Source organism: Hipposideros armiger, unplaced genomic scaffold, assembly GCF_001890085.2.
Source record: "Hipposideros armiger isolate ML-2016 unplaced genomic scaffold, ASM189008v1 scaffold_48, whole genome shotgun sequence".
Classification (NCBI taxonomy): Eukaryota; Metazoa; Chordata; class Mammalia; order Chiroptera; family Hipposideridae; genus Hipposideros; species Hipposideros armiger.
In genome coordinates this window covers 2,671,372-2,689,896 of record NW_017731398.1, presented here as the reverse complement: position 1 = coordinate 2,689,896, position 18,525 = coordinate 2,671,372, and the positions used below count along the sequence as shown (strand labels likewise).

Here is an 18,525-nt window from a genome sequence, read left to right as displayed (position 1 = left end):
TGCCAAGGCACACCAGCTGCCCAAGGGTGAAACCTGGGGGAGAGGCCAGGACTGTCCTGTGGGCTTGGAGGAGATCAGGCTGTAGCTGGTGTAGCCTGAGAAAGGCTACGTAGCCAAAGTCCTACATTTAGTCTGACACAGACCAAAATGAGAAGGCAGCTCTGAGCGAGCAAGGGCGGCAAGGCCTCTAAGTCCCCAGCCAGGCAGGGGACCTAGAAGTCCATGTACAACTGTGACTCTACACCCACTGCTGGCAGAAGAGAAAGTCACTACAGCTACTTTGGTAAGCAGGTTAGCAGCTCCTAGTGCAGTTAAACACGTTCGTCCGTATCCTGTGGCCCAGGCCTTCCTCTCCCAGGACTGTGTCCTGAGTAACCCTTACACAGAGGCGCCAGAAGATTATTTGTAGCAGCACTGTTTATAGCAGGGGTAGGCAGACTTTCTCTGTAAAGGGCCAAATAATAACTCTTATCCTTTGCAGGTCATCCAGCCACTGCTCAACTCTGCCCACGCAGCAGGGAAGCAGCCATTGGACAAAAATACATCAACAGATGAACATGGCTGTGTTCCAACAGAATTTTTTTATGGACACTGAAATTTGAATATCATATGTACAATGAAGAAAATGAATGAAATTCACACACCAACATGGATGAAACATAAAAAGAAAATGTTCAGCAAAACAAATAAGCGTGAGCGACTGCCTCACTCGGGAAGAGCGCAATGATAATACCAACATGGGCCAGTGAAGCGACGTCCTCCACAACTAGACTGAAGAACACAAGGACAGCAATTTGTCTATTCCCCTTCCCCCAATTCCCCAGCACTCTTCTCTCCCCCCGATTCCCCAATAAAATCTTAAAAAAAAGAGAGAAAGAAAGAAGCCAAACAGATTGCTATGTTAGCCCAAGTCTTCCAAGAGGCAGACACCACAATGGAATTAAACATGAAAGGATTTTAAATGGCTTATGGGGGGGTGAGGAGGGGAGTCTGGAAAAGCCACCAAGCCACAATGAGGGAGCCCCAGAGAAGGCTGCGGGGGAGCCATGCAGTCTGAGAAAGGTGCTCCAGGAAGTAAGTGCCTGAGCCCAGGCCTTCCACAAGGGGCTGGTCACCGGGATCAGGTCCCTTTGGTCCCTCCCCGCAGTGGGTCAATGTCAGTGAGTGGCAGGTGGAGTTAGCCTTGGCGCGAATACCCCCTGAATTTCGGAGTTTATCAGCGAAACCCTTGTTCACTTCTGCTCCCCACAGAAGGAAGTGTGAGGCACATTCTCGTGGTTGCCAAGATCACACAGGCTATGCATCCCATTTCTATCAAGTTCTAAACCAGGCAAAACTAAACATGGTTTTGTTTGTTGATGTATACATAGGTACTGAAACAGAAAATAAGCAAAAGAACGATAAACATCAGCTCAGGAGGGTGGTTTACTCTGCGGGGGAGGGTGGGGAAGTCACAGGAATTCTGCACCACAGCTCAGCACCCAGGCCCTGGAAATACCTTCCTAAGCTGGACAGAGGGCACTGGGTGCACATTTTCTTATTAGGCGCTAAGCTGCACGTGGAGGTTTCACGTACTCTTTTCTACCGATGGCACACTGCCCAGTAACTTTCACAAAAAAATATCTTGTGCATATCTAAGCAGTAGTGTGTGTAAATATTCCAGCATGCTACAGGTATAAAGGCTTTGTGTTTGGGTGATGCCAACGTTCCAGGTTGTATGTAAAGCCGCCTCATTGACGCTCAATAAAGAACAGCTCTCTTCCTCCTTTCCTTTCTGCAGAAGTCCTCAACACTAGTCTGCGTTTCTTCAAGTTGTTCTAGGAAGTGGTCCTGTTTTCACAGGGGAAGTCAGTCCACGCAATCACGCCATCACTGCTCGAAGGAGTCTCAGCACAGCCCCTCCAGCTTCCCCCTGCCTGCAGAGGTGGGCAGCATGCTGCCGTGTCAGTTTCTGCCACCCTCCAGGTCAGTGCCCACGGGAGGGAAGGGGCCCACCAGGGACAGCAGCCTCCAGTGGGAAAACACTCTGTGTGATTCTGTCCTTCCCGTCAACATTAGCTCCCTCTAAACTTCAGGAGCATGTGCTGTGCTCACAGCACTTCACATTCCCACCAGCATCAGTCACTGCAATTCTCATGAGGAGCTCTGCACTGGGCTAGTATTGTAGATAAGGCTTGAAAGAGAAACGGAGCTAGACACTTCATAATGCTGAGTAGGCATTTTCCACTTTCTAGTTCATTATTGTCCTTCAGTAATTGAATTTAAATTTTAACAAATGCCATTTTTGCTGCTATTGAGATTTTTCTTCTGACCTACGGATATCAAGTCATTATTGCATTCCTTGGCATGCTGTTATTTGGTCATGGTTTCACCTTTATTTACGGGAATGCTGGTCTCACTTTGCTAGTGTTATATTAGACTTTTTGCTTATTTTCATAACTCAAATGGGACTATAATTTTTTTTGTACAGAGGTAGGGCATCATGACAATTCTGTTACCAAGATTATTAATAAAAGAATATGGAAACTTTCCATATATTTCCTTACTCTGTCTCTGGTACATTTGAATGAACCTAACCAATAAAACCATCCATTCGGGACCCCATGTTCATTTTTAAGTGTAAATTTTGGAATCTGTGGAAATGGGTCCTTAGTTATTCTATCTTTCAAACATGTCCACTTCTAATGCAAATTTTTATAGATATATTTTCCTTAAAATTAGTCTATATTTTGAGATGTTCAATTTTATTTTCTTAATTACACAGGTTTCTACAGTTCCCTTTCTCCCGTCACTAGAAAAATTAAAGATTAATTTCTTTTTTTTTTAAGATTTTATTGGGGAATCGAGGAAGAGGAACAGATAAGTTGCTGTCCTTTTGTTCTTCAGTCTAGTTGTGGAGGACGTCGCTTCACTGGCCCATGTTGGTATTATCATTGTGCTCTTCCCAGCTGAGGCAGATCGCTCGCCGACCACTGGACGACCGCTCACAGCAGCTCATGCCCGCTGCCGACCAGCCCCACTGCAGCCTATGCCATAGCCGGCGACTCGCGGCAGCCCAGCTCCAGGTCGAGCTGTTGTTCACCATCTTAGCTATAGAGGGCATAGTGTAACTGGTCCTCATGTGGGATCCAAACCGGGGCCCTGCTGCTCAGAGGTGGCGTCCCAAGCCAACTCCTAACCAATGTGCCACTCAGCCGGCCCAAGATTAATTTATCATTTCCGTAGTTTATTGTATTTTAATATTATTCTCTCCTCCTACTTATATTAGATTTCATTTGCCTTTCCTTCTCTAACTTGGATTGAGCCTCTGATCAATTTCATTCATTTCTCGTTCCTATGATTTACTTACATTTTTTGAGCCATAGCTCTTCCTTTCATCACTGCCTTCATGGCAACTTTATATCTGAGACGGAGAACTCATTTTCACTGTTTTCTAAGATGTTTGAAACCACAAGTTTCGGGTTTTTTTTTAAAGGGGATTTCAATTTTTCCCCATGTGATTGAAGTTTGTGATCGCAGAAAATGGACTATATAATTTCTGCAATTTGAAATGTATTAAGGTTTTCTTTGTATCTAATTACATTTTATAGCTGTTCAATGAACTCTTACCAAAGGGTATTCAACTGTTTGTAAGGTACAAATTCCAATTTGGTCTATTTAATTAAACTTAGTGATGTTATTATCCAGGTTCTCTATATTCTCCCTTAGTTTTGGCTCCTTGATCTTTCAGAGATGTAGGACAATGTGCTGTTAGTCTTTTTCTTCTTCTGGGCTTGAAAATGTTTTCTTCCTGTGCAACCCATACAAAAGTATTTTCTTGTATATGTCAATGACATGTTAGTTATTGCATGTATAATATATCCATATGTCTGCAGGGTGCCTTGTACTTACTGTTAAAATAAAATGACCTCCCATCAATTTTAATGCTTTCACACTTTTAATTCTTAATTATATTTTACTAATTTCACAGTCATTTATTTGAGATATTTGCTTTTTTATTTGTTTGTTTACTTGCACATATTAGCCCAACAATTTGGTTTTGATCTTTGATCTTGGTTTACTTTTTTCTTCTTTCCTTCTGAGATAGTTCTTTACAAGTAACACAAGATTTGTTGGCTTTTTTTTTTTTATCCCAGGGTAAGGTTAATTTTCTATTTAAATATCCTTATTTATATTTACTGTCATGAGCAATATATTCGATCTTATTTATGTTCCTTTTGTTTCATGTTGGGGGGGGTTTGGGAGAATTTTTCTTTGTTGTTTTTCATGTTTTCTTACTGTTTCACCCCATGTTTCATTTATTTTGTCTTCTGTGGTGATATTAAAATTAGCAATTTTAAAAATTTATACGAGTAACTACCCTTAAGCTTACAAAATCATACTTGAAAATGTATTTCTCTAATGATCAAACTCAAAAATAAACTATCTTGGGCCAGCCGAGTGGCACGATGGTTAAGAGCTGGCTTGGGACGCCAGAGGGCCCTGGTTCGGATCCCATATATGAGGGCCAGTGACACTGCCCTCCACAGCTAAGATGCTGAACAACAGCTCAACCTGGAGCTGGGCTGCCGTGAGTCGCCGGCAACGGCGTAGGCTGCAGTCCCTCTGGCAGTGGGTTGCCATGGGCTGCCGTGTGTAGCCAGCAGCCAGCGTGAGCGGCAAGCAGCCGTCCAGAAGCCGGCGACTGATCTGTCTCACCCGGGAAGAGCGCAATGATGGTACCAACTTGGGCCAGTGAAGCAACGTCCTCCACAACTAGACTGAAGAACAAAGGACAGCAACTTGTCTGTTCCCTTTCCCCCAATTCCCCAGCGCTGTTCCCACCCCCCAATTCCCCAATAAAAATCTTTAAAAAAATAAAAAATAAAAAAAAAATAAAACTACCTTTTACTACTCCTCTGTGAGATGACATATTTAGTTTGCTCTTAGCTCAATGTGACTCTTGCCTACCCTCTTCCCAGTTTTTTTAAATAACATTTAGGATTTTTGGAAACATGTTATTATAATGAAATTATAATTTTTACATTATATGTTCTGCTTTTTGCACTGTTTCCAGAGTATATGTAAGACATTAATTCTATGTAACTAGTTTAGCTAATTTCACTCTCCAAGTCAGTACTTCCTTACCCTAACAACCCCAATTTTACTTATTTTGATTCATCTCTTGACCAACTTAACTGTTTTATGGAGTAATATTTCTCAAAGAGAGTTTATAGGTATTTATTTTTACATTCTGGAAACTTCAGTCTTGCTCCCTCCTCCGTGTGGTTTGAAATGATAAGGTCTCACAGATGCCCTTCACCTACAAACAATTTTGCTAATATAAATTTGGAGGCTAAAAGACTTTTCTTTTAAAATTGTATTTTGGAAAAGTCTACTACAAACCTGAATATAAATAAAACAAACTGCTCTCTGTTTTTTTACGATCTACTTAGATGGTAGGAAAAAATATATACATATGTATCTTTTTAAAAAGGCTACCAAACAGGATGCTCCTGGTCATCCCTCCCTTCCACATCTTTTCCCATTTGGATTCCAACAAGTTTGGGGGTTTTTCCCCCTATGTCTTTATTATTCTTTCTTTCTTTTCCTCTGTCTGATCTCTTCTCCAGGTATTCTCTTATCTACCTGTAGTTTCAATAGGACCCTGTGCTCCAAGAGCTTTTCTCCATTTGATTCAGTGTCAGGAGTTTTCAATTGGATTTAGCCATGGGAACCAAGTTCAGACAAACTCACAGATGCTGAAATTACAAAGAATTTTTTCTTTTTAAAGGATCCGCTGCTCTGGTTGAAGTGGGGCTAAGGAGAGGCCCACTCCCTAACACCTGGTCACCCCTTCCTAGCCCCTGAGGCACCCCCTGGGGCTCCAGGGTGCTCAGTTTGAGAACCACTGCTCTACTTTCCCCACTACATTTTCTGCAGTGTTAACCTGCTTCTTTACCTTAAGCTGCAACTTCTGTTGATTTTGATTTGATGATTTCATATTCAACGTAAAATACTATAGTTGGTTTATTAGACCCTTTCTAAAATTCCTAAAGCTGTATACCTAATTCCTCTCTACACCTGTAACTTTACAAAGCTTAAACTCTACATTTAATTGGCAACGCAGGCCAAAACTTTTTAAAGAAGTCAGGTTTATTAACATTTGGAGTAGTTTTAATAGCGCACTTGGCATTCATTGATGGTTGGTCTCTTTGAAAAGCCAAAATAGGAAAGAAGGACTTAATTTTCTTTTCACTAAAAAAAGGCTAAATATACATTTTAAAAATAAATTTTGAACTACTGAAAACATCTGTCCAAAGGTGGGAGGGGTGCAGGATGTGGAATCGGCTTTGGTAACCGTATAAATTGAAAAGGAATGCAGTATTCTGTGCATTTTTGTAGGTTTTTGAGTCCAGATCTGTTATCAACCATTAAAAAATAAGTCATTAAATTTCAGTTTCCTTAAAAGCTTTCCTTATCGCAATCATCTCCCTTTTCATCAAAGTCTACTGTGTTTTCATCTCATCCTTGGCTTCCTGAAGTTTATTGAGCTCAAGTTAGATATTTTCTAAAAATTTTCTGCTCTTTCCACTCATAATTTTTTTTCCCCCCAAAGGACACTGTTCCTCGGCCTCTTGAGTCCCATGCTCTCTCTCTTCCATGTTCAATCCTTTGATCAGGCAGAGATCTTAGCCTTGATATCTGCTCATTAAAAAGTGTGTGGTTTTGTTTTGGTCTCCATCCTGCTCTATCTGCTTCCTGTTGAGCTTCATGTCTCTGCCCATCTCCAGCCAAGCTGCCAGTGGTTTTCAATTTACTTAACCCAAGGAAGAATCTGCCTGGTCAATAATCTAGCCTGAAGGGTTGTGTATTTATTGCCTTGTTAAAAATGCTGAATAAAAAACAGTCTCCTGTTTACACAAATTCTGCAGTTTTTCCAGTTGCCAAATTCTCATTTCTCCATTAGCATATAGGGAAGTATATAGCCCAGGAGTCAGGTGGAGAGAGACAGACAGACAAGCCTATAATGGGGAAAGAATTTCCTATGACCTCTTTTTCCCTACATAGCCTTACTTGGTTCCTTTGGAGCTTCTCCTAAGTTTATAAAGTAGAAATTCCTCCTGGCTTCCAGTAAGTTATTAAACAATATTTCTGGTTTCCATCTTTGTTGGAAATCTGAATCCTCTTCTATATTTTCATAATTATGTCAGTGGGAAGGTGGAGGGGGGGGGAGTAAATTTAGAGTCTGTAGTTTCCTGCTGTCATAACCCACAAACTAGTATGGTCATTTAAGTACATGAGGCCACTGATCAGACCTGCAATCATACTTGAAATGATTCAGAACGACTGGTAGGACTGAGAGTGAAATTCGTCCCTTGAGTATGCAGACCACAGCAGAGGACTTGTGTGTTACACGTGAGCATATGTGTGCGCCTATGCATGGAATGCGGGCATTGTGGTAAAATAATCAAAAGATGAACAGACAAGAAATTTCATAGCATTTAAACTTGGAGACTTTGTATACTCATTTCTGGAGTGCTCTTCATGGCAACAGTTAAAGGACACTTATTTTGTCTCCCCTCCGGACTCTGATTGGTAGATGGCACTGCAGGGGCTTTCTGATGGTTAGCTACTCAGCACCCACTGCTCTCTTCTCCCACCTTAACAATACCCAACTTTAGCTCAGCTCCTCGACGTCTTTACAAAGCTCCTGTGCTTTGGGGAAAGTGGACCCAGCTCTCCGTGCTCTGGTAGATCCTGCCTGATCCACCCATGGTTGAACCATATCCCCTGTCACAGGGTTGATTCAGGGCACTGACCTAAGCCAATCAGTGCATGGCTTTCCCAGCCTCAGGGACTGATCTTAAATAAGCAGGTGACCAGTGAGATGTGACAGGAGGTTTGCTCAGAAATTCTGGGAAAGAAAGAGACAGCACACTGAAAGAGATGCTTTCTCTTGAGTTCTACGGCATCCCGACACCAAACCTGCAGCTGGGACAACAATTATGCTACTGTGAGGGGAAGTCACCCTAAGGCTGAAGGTGAGCAGAAATGAGAAAAGGGGACTGAGTCCTTGAGAAACTGTCCAGTGACTGAGTCACTCCCATCCTCAGGTCACCCTACCTCTGGAATTTTCTGCTCATGAACCATAAGCTGTGGCTTTTTGTAGTTTAAGCCAGTTTGAGTTGGTTTTCCTGTGATCTCCAAACAAAGAATCCCAACTAACTCAGCGATCAGGGATGATGTTCACCTCTCTATCTTGTACCTTAAACATGACATTAGCTGTTTTGTACCATCAGTTTCCAAAGTGGTCAATGTTTAAGGAAATAGAAGCCAAAATGGTCCAGAGAAGCCAGCAATGGACGTCCGAGCCGGCTGATGGGCCATCTCTGCTAGGACTAAACCATGCCAACTTCCTCCATCAGAGGACAGCCTAGGACCAATTAAATCACAATGGGTTTTCATGGCACAAATAGCACCGTCAGCTAAGACCATGGTCACTCCCAAAGCAAAAGCACCTTCTTCATCTTTGACAGTTCCCTCCAGGGCCTCCGTGGTGGGGAACTGGACCTTCTCACAGAATAGGAGATGACAGGTGCTATAAGCCAAGGCTGTCTCTGATGGGATGAGGGCAGCTGCCTACGTGATCCATCTCTGCGTCCCAGTGCTGAACCCGGGCCCAAGTCACAGACTGTGCCCCAAATGTCTTGCGATAGTGGCACAGGGAACATGGCTGTCTGGAAAATTAATGAACTCTGCCTAACTATACAAATATCCCTTCTTCCCAATGCCCGCAGTTACCCAATAATGAAAGTTAACTGTCCCCGAAGTGTAGGATTTGCTGCACAGGTGTGAGAAGAAAGGAAGAAGAAATGACCACCCAATCAGAACTCACAAATACTGGGAAAGGGGCTAGACTGGTGGCCTCATGACAGGCCCCAGGAGACACGGGGCAGGGTGCCTGGCTCAGGCCCCCATCTTTCCATTTACTAGCTATGTGATTGTGAGTGATAACAATTCTTATCCTTCCACCACACAGGAGTTTCCAAAGAACCCGATGGGATTGTGGATAAGAGAGAAAGTTTCAGCAGCAGGATGAGTTAGATATGATTCTGGGCTCTGGGGGCAGACAAGGTGGCTAAGGCCCTCATGGGAGCTCTCATTCCAAAGAAATGACCATTCATAAAACTCCTTGTGATACAGGAATTTGAGTGAACAGCTTTATCCTGTTCCATATACCTTGCCCAGCCAGATTCCTGCTAAAGTAACATACTGCAGAAAGTACTGGAAATAAGTATCGTTATGCACACATGATGTAACAGCCAAAGAATCTACAGATAAGCAGCAAAAAAACCTGTATGCAGAAAATGATAAAATGTCACTGAGAGGAATTTTTCAAAGACCCAGATAATTACAGGAATGCACCATCTCCATGGAGTTGAAGACTTGACATTATAGAGAGGTCAGTTTACCCAAATTTATCTATAAATCCAATATAATCTTAATCAAATTCTAGCCAATCTTCTTATAAAAACTGACACGCTGATTCTAAAATTTATATTAAAATGCAAAGGGATCAACAACAATGCAAAAGGATCGATACTTAAAAACAAGCTCGAAGACAACGAACAAGTTCAAATGGTGTACGCTTCCAGATGTGACAACTTACTATACAGCTCCAGTGATTAAGACGGTGTGGTGCTGGCACAGGGCTACACAAACGATTCAACGGGACTGAACTGAGAGTCCAGAAATAGACACGACATATATCCGCATGAATTATGACCAAGACAATATTGTAGCACATTGGGGGAAGGATAATCCTTCCAATGAATGGTGCTGGGTCAATTTGATACCCATATAAATAGAGACATCTGAATCACACCATGTCTTACCATAAACAAAAATCAACTCCACATTGACCATAGACAGTGAAGCACTAAATATAATAGGTGAAGCATGAAAGCTTCTAGGCAGAAACACAGGAGAACACAAGGTCGCCATGACCTTGGGGTAGGCTAACAGTTCTTTAAAAAGATACTACCTTCCCATCCACCAAAAGCAGAAATGTAAAGGAAAAGAATGATAAATTGAACTTCATTAAATTAAGAATTCCTAGTTACCAAAGGACAGCATTACAAGAGTGAAAGGCAGGCCAATGAGTAGGAGAGAAATTTTACCCAGTGTTTAGAAAGAACCCTTACATATCAGTTTAAAAGGAGAGAGAGAACAGGTACCTGGTCAACCCTAGGCAACAGTCTGCACAGCAGCTTGGCAAAGAGCATACTGACATGGCTAATAAATACATGAAAAGGTTCTCAACATTATCAGTCATCAGGGAGATACATACTAAAAACAATGAGACACCACTGTACGATTGCTAGAACACTTTTTTAAACTGAAAGAGACACTGGGCAACTGGAACCTGACGGGTGTACAGACGGATACGATCATGTCAGGAAACTGTCAGCATGCTCTAAAGCTACAATTTATTGCTGTAGCTATGATTTATGCATACGTATGGCCCATTAGCTCTATTTATATATATACTCACACCCAAAAGAACTGCACACATATATGCACCAAAATACATTATAAGAGTATTTCTAGTACCATTACGTTAATAGCCCAAAACTGGAAAGTGAAATGTTCATCTGCAGCATATTAGATAAACAGTGGTATCAATGTTCGATGGAATACTATGCTGCAATTAAAAATGACACACAGCAAGATGGATGACTCGCAGAAGCATAACAGTAAGCAAAAGAAGGTGCAAAAGAGTGCGTACTTACGGTTCCATTTGTAGCAAGTCTGAAAATGTGCAAAACAAATGTACAGTGAGAGAAGTCTGAGTGGTGTTTACCTTGAGTGGCACAGGTCTCAGTGAAGGCCCGCGGAAGCATCTGGGGTGCTGGTAACGCTCTGCTTTTTGATCTGGGTGTTGGTGACACAAAGGCTCGCCACGCTGACCTAGGAAGTGGAAGAAGAATTTCAGACCCAAGTAGATCTGACTTGAACGTCCTGTCAATTACACTGCGTTACTAAGTGCGTGTATGTGGTGGGGATAAGGAGGTCCATTTTAACCTGGGTACGAGGAGGGAAATGTTCAAATGACCTCTCCTCTAATCATCCATTTGGTGACCGGAATCGCAGAACCACGACTGAGAAACCACTGCCACCTAATTGCAGGATCAGATATTTCAGACACGACAACTTCTAGTTGTGCCTACTGCCAATTCAAGATAGCAGCATGACAAAAAAACCTCGTTCAGTCCCCGCCCACACATCCAGTATTTCTTTCTCAAGCAACTGTCTATAAGAAGTCACTTTTCCTTCAGATGGCTTCATCCCAGTGATGTAGTCACTCTTTATCCTGTACTCATAAAATAAGAATGTTACCTACCAGTCACTGAACAGTTACTACACGCCAGACACTGTATTAATCTCTCTGCACAGATGATGTCACTTACTTGGCATAACAATTCCACGAGGTGTCTACCACTCTGATACCCACTTTAAAACGAGAACAGTGAGACATGCTGAGATTTCTCAAGGTCAGCACAGGTATGTGAGTGATCAAGTTGGGATTTTAAGCCAGGTCTGCAGGATTCCAGATGTCCTGCTCTCCTATTTTCCAGGCATGGAAGTTGGACATTTTCTCCCCATAGCAGGGAATTCAGAGATCTGAGTGCCAGGGCTAGTGGTGCCAAGGACTGGCTGTGGATGGCGACTGAACCACTTTACTTCTCAGGGCCTCGGTTTTCTTATCTGCAAACTAAAAAGCTTACCCGGATGATCTCCGAGGCTGCTTCCCACCCCATCGCCTAATAACTCCTAAACTCAGGAGAAAGGCATTAATCTAAGTCACTTGCAATATGTTTTTGTGGTTTGGCACAGCTATTTTTAGACCATCACAGCATAAGAGCTCATTTTATGGAGCCAGTCACAAATTTCCCACAATCTTTAGGGGAAGTCCAGGCTTGAGGGATTCTGGTGCTTAATGAGATGATGTAATGCAGGAAAGTATAGAGCTGGAAGAAAATTTTATTAGTGTGAGTATATGTACATTTTCAAGTGAATTACAAGACCTTAAGAAGTAAATGTATGTGCCCCACGGGAAAATCACCTAAGACTTTTAAAACAGAGCAGGCAGTGTTTGTTTTCAGGCATTCTGAGAACCTCTGCAGATGTGAGGAAAAAGGCAAATCGTGCAGGACCTTTAACCCTGGAAAGAAAAACAAATGACCTCAGGAAAATATCTTCAATTAAACAAGCTGAGGACACCCTCTGACAGGTGCAATTGTCAGGTAAAGGAGCCTTATAAGGCAACCTGAGTTACTATGTTCATTCAGCAGGAGTGCACTTATGTCAATCCGCTGATGTGAAACGTGCAGGATTAGCAGCACTTAAGAATAAGATGTGAAACTGGTCTGGCATTCACATAAGTGAAGCATGTACCTTCCAGTTCAAAATGCCCATTTTTCCAAAAAACTAAACAAACAAACAAACAAACAAACAAACAAACAAACGAACAAAAAACCCCCCAACACGTTGGCTTATACAGAAACAAGTAGTAATAATCTGGGTCACATCAATTTCCTGAGGTGTTTCTAAGTTGTCGCATACCCACATTTGATACGTGCATCCCAGCAAATTTGAATCCGGCGATGTCAATTTCAGAATTTACAACTATGACAGGCTGTGAGTGGCTGGGAAGTTGTATTATTTCAAGAGCTGACCTTAAGTGAATAAAACAATGGAAGTTGAGTCACTGCACAATGAGAAAGACGTTGCAGAGAGACGCTCTTTGGTCCTGTGTGACCTGTCCTGGCTCTGCAGAGGCGTCCCTGTTCCAGTCATTCCACAAGAACTTATCAGCATGTAGGCTGAGGATCAATTCAGAGTGTAGGCATCTCAGGGAACCCCACTCACTGATGCTTTCCAAGCCAACACAGCACGAGAAGGAATCAAGGGACCACAGCCTCGGGAGCACGAAGGCCACAAACACACCCACAAACACACCCCAATCCAGTTTGCAGCGTGCAAAGGGCCATGTGGACACAGTCGCCAGCAGGAAGCACAGAGAGAAGGCACCACTGAGCCTGCATCCGCCAGACCCGCAGGCTGGTGCCTCCTTGGATGGCCTGCGACTCCTCTGAAAAAACGCTGCTCTGCCCCTTTTGGTCTGGTTGCTGCTATTCACACCCCCTCAGGTGTCCTCTAGCTCCCCGGGGATGCTAAGCCTCCTCAGTGCTTGCTCTGACCTTAGAAGGCATCTCTCTCCCTTGCCCAACAGTGATCCATAAACCCATGGAAGCTACAGTAAGGATGGGCCTTCAAGGCCCCTAGCCCTTTGTCTTCACGTTGCTTCAATCCAACAAAAAAGTACATCCTGCCTGACATGTAATAGATACTCAAGTTGCAGTTAGAGAGATATGCAAATTGTTCCCATTTGCAAGATGAACAAGATCCACTGGCTTTCTCTGAATTCATAGCCCAGCTGAGAAGCTGGGGTGTGTTCAGAAGTAATTAAAAAATGAGAACCACGGCTATTCAGGGAGGCCTGTGGAAGGAGGCGGCATTTCAGAAGGGAAAGATTCTAAAGAAAATGCTTCCCCTTTTCTTTAGAATCTTTCCCTTCAACTTTCCTTGCTCACATTCTTCTGGGAACTTCAGCCACACGTGCTTTTTCTTATTTTGACCCTCCAAACAGACAGGCTCATGTACCATCCCCACTGAGTGTGGGGACAGGTGGATGGATGGAAAAAGCTCCACAGTGTCGGCCATACTGGGCTTCAGCTAAGCTTGACCGGCTCAGCTGCCCAAACGCATGTCGCAGTTTAACCCTCACTGGTCCAGTCAGTGTCCTAACCACCTGGTAAAAACCTTTCTAGACCCATCTTGGCACTCGCCTATAGGGTTCTTCAGCTGTAAAACGGCCTGTTTCCCTCCTCAGACTCTCCAATCTCCTTCCAGTTCCATCAGGAAGTCATTCTGGCAATAGTAGCCCACAGGGATCCCGCCTTTCTCTGACTTTCTGCAGAATTTGCAACGGGAACAACACCGTTTGTCACACACACAACGCCTGGAATCCACCCTATTTGAGATGAAGTCAGAGTATCCTACAAGAGACTGATCTTCATGCACAAGAAACATTCTGCACTTACGACGTGTCCATGTTTCTGTCCTCCCCTGGACACCTTGCACAGATGTTGACGTACAAGCTGCTGAGCCAGGCCTGGGGCGAGGGGGAGGCTGAACACATGGAGACTGGGCTGAGTTTGAATCCAAGCTCCCTCAGTGGCCAGTCTTTCATTTCTCTGAGATACCACCTCCTCATCTACGAAAGAAAATGAGGCCAAGATACCTCTACCACAAACACGGTATGACAATTTAACGAGACAACTTAGGTGACTGCACCTAGTATGGCACATAGCAAACTTCAGGCCTTCAACAAATGCTTGATTCTCTCTTCTACTGGAAACTCTAACATGCAGAAGCGGGAGGGGAGGCAAAATAGCCCCCTCCCTCCAAGGGTTAAGGATATGAAATTCTGAAACTAACAGCCGGATATCTAAATAACTGTTGGAGGATGCCTTTGGAAAAGTCAAGCTTTAAATCGGAAATCTCTGTTTTGCAGGACCGATCCTCAGGACACAAAGCCCTGTGACTCAGGAGAGAACAGGACAGTGCTCTGTGCAGGCAATGTGAACGTGCCACAATGCCTGAGTCAGGGACTTATCAAAACAGTGCAATGCCCGACCCCACACACCAAGGTCCCTGACAGCTACACTGCTCCTCTATAATTATCTGTGAAGTGCCTGCACATCATAAGGTGCTTCATTCTTCCCTGTGCCAATGGCAGCATTTCCCGGCCATCTGGGGTCTTCCCTTGCAGCTGACAACAGCAGCCAACAGGACAATGCGTAAGCTTCCAGGGTCTTAAATCAGAGGACTCAAGAGTCTGCATTTATATAATGAGCGGGCTAGACAACATGGGGCACGTAGTCCCTTCAGCATCCCAACTGTATCCACTTCCTGTGGCTGCTGTTAACAGTTACCACAAACACACACACCGTAGGTAGGAGGAGGAATGGGTCTCACTGGGCTGGCAGGGCTGTGCTCCTTCAGGAGGCCCTGGGGGAGAACATGGCCTTGCCTCTTACAGCTTCTAGGAGCCGCCAACATTCCTTGCCTGTCTTCCTTCTCCATTTCTATGGACTTCTGTCATTACACTGGGCTCACCCAGCTGATCCGAGATCATCTAGCCATCTTAAAGTCAAATGATCCCCTTAAGGTCACCTTACTTTTATCTGCAACCTAATTCCCCTTTTGCCACTTAACCTGAGTCAGAGATTGTAGGGATTTGGACAGACATGGCGAGGGGACACTATTCTGCCCCCCACACTAATAACACAAAATCCTGCTTCTATACTAATCACGCATGCCGATCCCCTACCCTTCACCTACCTAGGGCCCAAAGGGTGACTGCCATTGCAACAAAGAACACAAACGTTGACTTCTGAACTTCCTGACATTGGGAAAGGAGAGCAAGCGGACATTAATGAAGCGTATCAGCTACCGTGTGGCAGGCTTCATCTCCAGCATCTCAGCCGTTGCCATCTGCATAGGGGAAAACTAAACTTCAGGCCGCTTAATTCACAGGACTGGGGCATGCAAATCCACGTGCATCCGAACAGCTTTGGAGCTTGTTCTTTTTTTTTTTTTAAAGATTTTATTGGGGAATTGGGAGAGGGGACAGTGTTGGGGAATTGGGGAAGGGGAGCAGACAAGTTGCTGTTCTTTGATTCTTAAGTCTAGTTGTGGAGGATGTCGCTTCACTGGCCCATGTTGGTATTATCATTGTGCTCTTTTCGGGTGAGGCAGATCGGTTGCTGGCCACTGAACGGCCACTCACGGCGGCTCTTGGCAGCTCACACCGGCTGCCTGACGCTCACGCTGGCTGCCGGCCACACACGGTAGCCCATGACAACCCACTGCAACAGAGGCTGCAGCCTACGCCGTTGCCGGCGACTCACAGCAGCCCAGCTCCAGGTTGAGCTGTTGTTCACCATCTTAGCTGTAGAGGGCAGCATCACTGGCCCTCATATGGGATCTGAACCGGGGTCCTGCTGCACAAAGCTGGCATCCCAAGCCAACTCCTAACCAACGCACCACTCGGCCGGCCCCGGAGCTTGTTCTTTCGCGCACGTCAGTCCTGTACCCGCTGACAGTCCCCTGATTGGCTCGTATGCATGCACCCGGTGAATTTTGAAAATGTAAATAACAAAACAATGTGGCCGAATGTACTCCATTCAAAAGGCTGTCCTGTAGGCTAAGCTTTTGTCCTTCCTGGGTTTGGATTTTAAAACAAGTTTTAGTTTATAGAACACTGGGGGCAGAGAATGAGGGTGGCTGGCGTCACACAGACCTGGTCTTGCCTCTCAGCGCCGCTGCCCACTGCCTGGGCAGCTGACCAGCCTGGAGCCTGCACATCTTGGTAAGACGAGGGAACAAGGCCTACCTTGCAGAGCTGTTTCCGAGACTGATAACGCCCAGGGCCCGCTCGGTGCTGTTGATGTCAACTCTCTCATTCCACCGCCTCTGCGATGCCAGCCCATCCCTTGGCTCCATCTATCGATCACTTCTTTGCAAATGACTCCAGCATTGGTGTTCCCAGGCCTCCCTCCTCCCGGTCCTACGAGTCCCACGGCTTGCTAAACACCTCTGCCCTTGTGCCTTGGCAGTGCCTCCACAGCTGAACCCTCCCCTACCCCAAAGTCTGCTTTCTGTCCCATTTCCTTTGTTTCTATTTAGTGATACACGCCCAGTATCCAGTCGCCCCAGTCGGCCAGTAACTGGGGTCTTCTTTGATTCGCTGCTCCCCTAAGCTAACAGTCCCTGCCCCAGTATCACCTCCTCCCACAAGCTGCCTTTCCCAGCTCTGGCTACCAGCATATCAGTGCCCATATGCACCACTCCTGGTGCTCCCCTGCCCCCCCCCCAGTTGTCCCCCCTGACTTACTATTTTAGAGGTGTCATCACTCCCCTCCCTGTCCAAAGCCTTGAATAGTTTCCAAAAGCCTCGATAACCCAGGCTTCTTCGCCTGCTTCCCAGGATCCTCTGCAATCTCCCACCCGCTTCCCTGTGCTTCAGTCCTTCCTGCCACTCCCTCCATGCGTCCCAGGCTCCAGCCAAGTGATCAAAGACCCACTTCTGGCCTCAGCTCCCCTGCTGGTGCTTACGCTCTTCTTCCACAAGACGGCCTCCCATCTTAAGACCTCTCCCAGGACACCCCACCCCCCGGCCATGCCTGGAGGGAGATGCACCTGTAACAAGGCTTGTCTCTCTCTTTAGCTAATGAACTGCCCAGTTAGCAGCTGGGGTCTCTAGGTCTTGAATATAAAGCTGGATGAATAGGATGCAGTACTTCAAATACTTATTTGAACTATAAGCATGGAGATTGGCTTCTAGTTACGTTTTCATAAAGAACAAGCAGCCATGTGTGCCTAGGCAACCACAATCCCTGGCCCTCCTGGACAAGAGTTAGGGCTGCACCTGCCGACTCTGTAAGACAGGAGGCCCGGGGGCTCTCAGTGGCAGCTACTTTTCGGGCACACACCGAGATCTAGTGACAAAAGGATCACCTCTTACTGACTCGATGACAAAGCCAGAATCAGGGACGACAGGAGACACAGTGAGCTGTTCCCACAGTTACAGCCCCACCTTGGGAGTCTGTGTGCTCTCTAGGAACCCACTGGTTTAGAGGACAAAGAAGCAACTTCAAGCTCTACTCCTGAACCTAGAAACCGAGTCCTTAATGAGATGGCTAATCCTTGCCTTCCCCCGCCCCACGTGCTCACAAGCCCCACATCCATCAGGCTCTAGGGCCACGAGGTTGGGGAAGACTTTTCTAAGCCCCATCTCTTCGCTGCTCTCCTGTTGTCCATGTCCACGGTCTTACATCATGGTCGTTCCTTGTCCCAGTTTTGCATCAGAATTATCCCACTGAGCCAGCTCTGCAAGCACTGAAATTCTGGGTCCTGTCCCTGACATACTCAATCCTAACCTCCAGGGGGCAGGAGCAGGTATCTGTACTTTTTATATGTAATTGGGGCTTCCTGACTTACAGTCTGGCATGAGGAGAATGGACCCCAGCACCCCCCACCCCCCATCCCTAACACTGATACTCCTGGCCCTGGAATACTCCACGTCCTCCTAATCTCCACAGGCCCAGCCCTCTCCTGAGCTGCCTCACCAGGCATCTTGACGAGCGGCTCCACTGGTGATTACAGCCTCGCTCAGCTCAGCTTCCTTCCAGCTTGGGGCTTTCCCTGACTCCCTGCGGGGAGCGGGGCCATGTTACCATCCTGATAACCCCCCCACACACACACAAATGAGCAATTGCAATGAATTCTGCTCTACCTTGAGAACTAAGTTGAAAGTGAGAAATTAATTCTTGAAGCCAAATTCAAACAACTAAATCCATAAATTTAAAAAAAAAGAACTTTTAGATCCTTTCATTATACCTTTAGCAAGTT

General features: G+C 45.2%; 1 long non-coding RNA gene across 1 annotated transcript in view; it reads right to left on the bottom strand.

Annotated features, from left to right (window-relative positions):
• Window positions 1–10,872: 10,872 nt before the first annotated feature.
• The window catches only part of LOC109381449 (uncharacterized), a 28,504-nt gene continuing 20,851 nt past the window's right edge, over window positions 10,873–18,525 (bottom strand). Inside the window, exon 3 of the long non-coding RNA XR_002123750.1 lies at window positions 10,873–10,953. This is a non-coding gene — a long non-coding RNA (uncharacterized LOC109381449). The remainder of the gene's footprint in view (window positions 10,954–18,525) is intronic.